Source organism: Gossypium hirsutum, chromosome A01 (genome assembly GCF_007990345.1).
Source record: "Gossypium hirsutum isolate 1008001.06 chromosome A01, Gossypium_hirsutum_v2.1, whole genome shotgun sequence".
NCBI classification, from domain to species: Eukaryota; Viridiplantae; Streptophyta; class Magnoliopsida; order Malvales; family Malvaceae; genus Gossypium; species Gossypium hirsutum.
Genome location: NC_053424.1, coordinates 25,582,814 through 25,588,073, shown reverse-complemented (window position 1 = coordinate 25,588,073; position 5,260 = coordinate 25,582,814). Strand labels below are relative to the sequence as shown.

The 5,260-nt window shown below is 41.3% G+C and overlaps 1 non-coding gene across 1 annotated transcript; it reads right to left on the bottom strand.

The window, feature by feature from the left end:
* Window positions 1–498: 498 nt before the first annotated feature.
* On the bottom strand, window positions 499–605 carry LOC121208075 (small nucleolar RNA R71). The gene has a single exon (XR_005903086.1). It is a non-coding gene; the product is annotated as a small nucleolar RNA R71 (small nucleolar RNA).
* Window positions 606–5,260: the final 4,655 nt, after the last annotated feature.

Sequence of the window (5,260 nt, the reverse complement as noted above, 5' to 3'; positions counted from 1 at the left end):
AAATAAGGCAAAGCCTAAGATACACAGAGGAAGAGCAAGAGGACGATATTTCCACCACAACCGAGGAGATGGCTGAAAATCAGGAAAATCCGCTACCTCCTGCGATTACTGCTGATCCAGTAAATCAGAATCCTGCTCCACGCATTATGTATGATTATGCTAAACCTACTTTAACAGGAGCCGAATCAAGTATAGTTAGACCTGCTATTACTGCAAATAATTTTGAACTGAAACCTAACACAATTCAAACGATACAACAGTTTGTTCAGTTTGATGGTTTACAGGATGAGGATCCAAATACTCATTTGGTGAAATTTCTGGAGTTTTACGACACATTTAAGATCAATGGCATTTCTGATGATGCCATTTTCCTTCGATTATTTCCCTTTTCATTGAGGAACAAGGCTAAACAGTGGTTGAACTCATTACCATGAGGGTCAATCACTACTTGGGAACAAATGACCGAAAAGTTTTTCCTTATCGCTGGCTAAAACGGCTAAGTTGAGGAATGATATTTCTTTTTTTGTGTAGATGGATCTAGAAACACTTTATGATGCATGGGAGAGATACAAGGACCTATTGAGAAGGTGCCCTTACCATGGGCTACCCTTATGGTTGTAGGTTCAAACATTTTACAACGGTGTGAACCCCTCAACAAGGCAACTTATCGACACAGCTGTCGGTGGAACACTGAATAACAAAACACTTGAAGAGGATTACAATTTTATTGAAGAGATGTCACTAAATAACTATCAGTGGCAAGTCATAAGAACAAAGCCAACAACAGCAGCCGGTGTCTTCAACCTCGATGCGGTTACTATGCTGTCTAACCAGGTAGAACTTTTAAATAAAAAAATTGACAGTTTGTATGGATCTACTCATGTACATCTAGTGATGAGATACGATTCAAATGGAGGAGGAGTACACACAGAATATCAATCCTTCAACCCCAACACCGAGGAGGAACAAGTTTAATGTATGGGTAACAATAATTCTAGACCTCAAAATAACCCATACAATAATACTTATAATGCAGGTTGGAAGAACCATCCCAGTTTCTCGTGGGGTGGTCGAGGAAATCAAAGTCCACAACATCCTCTGGGTTTTCAACAACCATTTTACCAACAGGAAAAGAAGTCGAACCTTGAGGAGATGCTAATGAAGTTTATCTCAGTCTCAGAAACTCATTTTTAGAATACCAAAACAACACCTAAGAATCAAAAAGCATTGATCCAAGGGCTCAAAACTCAGATAGGAAAACTCGCTAAATTAATTTCTGAACGACCACAAGGTAGCCTACTGAGTAACACTGAATCTAAACCAAGGGAACAGCTCAATGCGATTACCATTCAAGATAAGTAAGGGTTAGTTGAATCTGAACCAGAACCGAGGCAAGAAATTGTGGTAAGTAAAGGTAAAGGTGAGGTAGACCACAATGAGCAAAAACTGGTAAGTAAAGAGTACAAACCTCGTGTGCCATACCCCAGTGTGACAAGGAAAGACCACACGGACGAACAATTTGGTAAATTCCTTAAACTATTAAAGAAATTACACATTAACTTACCGTTTATTGAAGCTTTTTCGCAGATGCCAAACGCAGTTAAATTTTTAAATGAGCTTTTAGCAAATAAACGGAAGTTGGATGAGGCGTCGCATGTAGAGTTGAACGTAGTTTGTTCAGCCGTTTTACATAATCAGCTACCCAACAAGTTGAAAGATCCAGGGGGTTTTACGATTCCTTATTTAATTGGTAGTTTGAAGGTGAATAATGCATTGGCTGATTTAGGGGCGAGCATTAATGTTATGCCTTATAAAATGTTTAAACAGCTAGGTCTTGGGAAACCCAAACAAACTAGGATAAGTATTCAATTGGCTGATAAAACCATTAGATTTCCTAGAGGTATCATTGAAGATGTTCTTGTTAAAATTGATAAATTTATATACCCAGTAGACTTTATTGTTCTAGATATGAAAGAGGATAGTAACATACCTTTGATTTTAGGATGACCCTTTTTAGCAACTGATAGAACCATTATTGATGTTGGTACAAGAGAACTCACACTTCGTGTGGGTGATGAAATAATCACTCTTTAAGCTCGTAATTTGAATAACACATTGAATATTGAGGGTGGTTGTATAAATCGTGCTACTAATACTAATCATGTGGTGCAACCTTCTTTGCAGGACACACGTTCGAAGAGCATTCATGAGCCATATTTAAGTAACAACAAATGACCAATCTATGAAGAGCGAAGACTTCAGGTCGATGAACTAGATGAATGGTGAACACCTGTCAAGGAGAAACCAAAAGCATACGAAAAATCAAAGTGACACCACAATGAACATCGAGATGAAACAAAGCAAAATAAAGTTGGGGACAAAGTATTGTTAGATGAAAATGACCCCCGAATTGCTACTTTAGAGCATAATACAGATAGAGTGACTCCCTTCACGGTAATGAACATCTTCCCACATGGTACAGTCGAGGTAACACATACTGTATTCGAAACTTTTAAGGTAAATAATACTCGACTCAAACCTTATTTTGATAAAATTGATAGCAAAAGTGAGGAGTTTCAACTCTTCAATCCACCGTAATCACATGAAATTGAGGTAAGTCTAGCTTAGACTATAAATAAGCGCTTCTCGGGAGGCAATCCGAGCACTAACAGTGTTAATTTCTTTAAATTTTAGTTGTAACATCTAAATCACTAACTGAGTCCTTTAACATAGGTTTTCCACATCCACATGGCCAGGCATACGGGCGTGCCTTAAGACGTGTTCATACCACGGGAGGAGACACGGCCATGTGAAAACAGAGCAAAATTTTTCCTCAACACGAGATTCGATACATTGCCACGGCTATGGGACATGGCCGTGGGCAATCCTGCCAAAACAACTCTGGCGTGCGACATGCCCGTGTCTATAAGCCATGGTTGAAACTGCCAAAACAACAGGGGTGTTTGACACGCCCGTGTCTAGAAGCCGTCGTCGATACTGTCAAACTAACACGGGCGTGTGCATATATACACGGGAGTGGGAGAAGTGAATGAAGTAGGACACGGCTGTGCGACACGACCGTGTGCACCAACACGCCCAAAGAACACGGGCGTGGGCTAAATTTCAGACACGCCTAAATTTGAAAAGCACAAAACACATGGGCTGAAATAAGGGCACACGGGCATTCCCTATGACCGTGTGCCCTAAAATCTATATAAACCCCCACTATTCATCAACGCTTTCCCCCAAAACCTAACCCTAGCCGCTAAAAATCCCTTCTCCCACCACCGACCGGCCACTCCTTTCTCCTTTCTCCTTCCATTTTTCTCTTCTCCCTCTCCTTTCTTCCCTCTTCTCACCCTTGCGCACCACATGGCCTCACTACCCACGCCCGTGGTTGACCCACAAGCACTATTGCATTTGTCCATTCTCTTCTCTCTATTATCTTGTTATTTCTTGTTTTATTTGAATGATTCTAATGATAATCATGCTTATGCTCTTTGTTCTTATTTAGAAATTTTCTATTTTAGTTGATGCATTATGTATATTCATTCATTCTTGTATTTCCATGGATTTCATGCCATCATGCACTCATTCACTAGGTATTTCGTTAGCACTATTTTTGTATTCCTAATGCTAATAATGATTTGATATATCTATTAGGACTTGGTTATTTTTTAGTAGATTTTCCCTTTAGTCAGTAACCCCTATGAAGTATTTTTATTTAGTTTTAACATGCTTGCTTACTTTTTATAACTTCCTCTTTTCATTGCCGATACCATGACGAACCCACGTGGTAAGAAAACTGTCGTCCCCTCCTTAAAGAAACGAAAACGAGTAGCATCCTCCTCAGGTCCTACCACCGAAATCAGGCACCCATTCCTCCAATTTCCACCAAGACCCTAGCAGGAACTATTTTAGATACTATAAGCCCGACCCCTAGGTGTGGGCCGTTGCATTGATTGGGCTGCATTAGATCAGATCCAACTTGCTGACGTTGTCCAGGCCCTCCTGACCCGTGGGGGCTTTTCTTCGAGATCGTCGAGCCGACGTACCTCAAGCTCACAGTCGAACTCTGTTCAACCTTCTATCTTCAAGTCATTATGATAGAGTTCGATCATCCTAGAATGGTCCAGTTCCGTCTCGGTGGGTTAGTTCACCAGTTGAGTGTGTCTGAGTTCAGAGACGCGTTAGGACTATACACGGAGGAGTTCATGGACGACGAATTCACCAGCCTCCATCCCCACATCCACTACTCTTCTTCAAACTGCGGGAGGGCCATCGTTCCTACTTCAGCCACTTATGACCCTAGTCGCTCCAAGGCATCAGCTCTCACCTCATCCTTGAGATACCTACATGCCATCCTAGCCCACACCCTGATAGGACGGCAAGAGAGCACCGGTATCGTCAACACTAACGACGTCTATTTTTTATGGGGCATGGTGCATGGGCACTTATTCGACCTCACCTATTTCATCGCCCTCACCATTTGCCATCAGACGGAGCAGCATAGGAAGAGAGTCATCTCCATCGGCCCTTATGTGACTCGTCTGATACGGTACTTCAGTCTCCTCAACATGGTGGCGTAAACATCAATCCTCACCCTCATCGGTCAGATGTCCCTACAGGGCATCTCGAGTATGCTCCATATGAGGATGATCGAACGACGACATGGATTTGATCCTCCTCAGTACCGTCTAGTCCAGTCAGCTGAGCAGGAGGACCCAGAGAACATTAATGATGATGTCCTTTCACCTCACGAGGATCCAGCCTCTCAGCCACCACCTATTCATCGTCCAGTTCATGCGGCGGCTTCACTCTCTGACATCTCTAAGTGCCTTACTCAATTTGAGTAGTAATGTTTTCAGTGCTTTAATCACATTGATGCAACTCTACATCAGATTTGTCAGCACCTTTACATCTCATCGTCGCCCCCACCTCGCAAACCATCTGGCGATGAAGATGTTTAAAGACTTTTATTTATTATTTTTATGTTTTTACTTTTATCTTTTTAAAACTACTTTTTATTTTATTTTTCTAGGTTTTATAATTTATATTAAACAAGTTATACTCTCGGCCATTTTTTTACGAGTAATCATGCTACTTTATATTTCCTAAAGAGATATTGACTCTATCACAGTTATAAAGAGCACCAAAGCTTACTATTACTTAGGAATTTTCAACTCCACTGGAAAAGGTCCTCCACCACTGCCATGCGCTGCTCGACCATGACCATAGCTACCACTAGTTATAATATTCT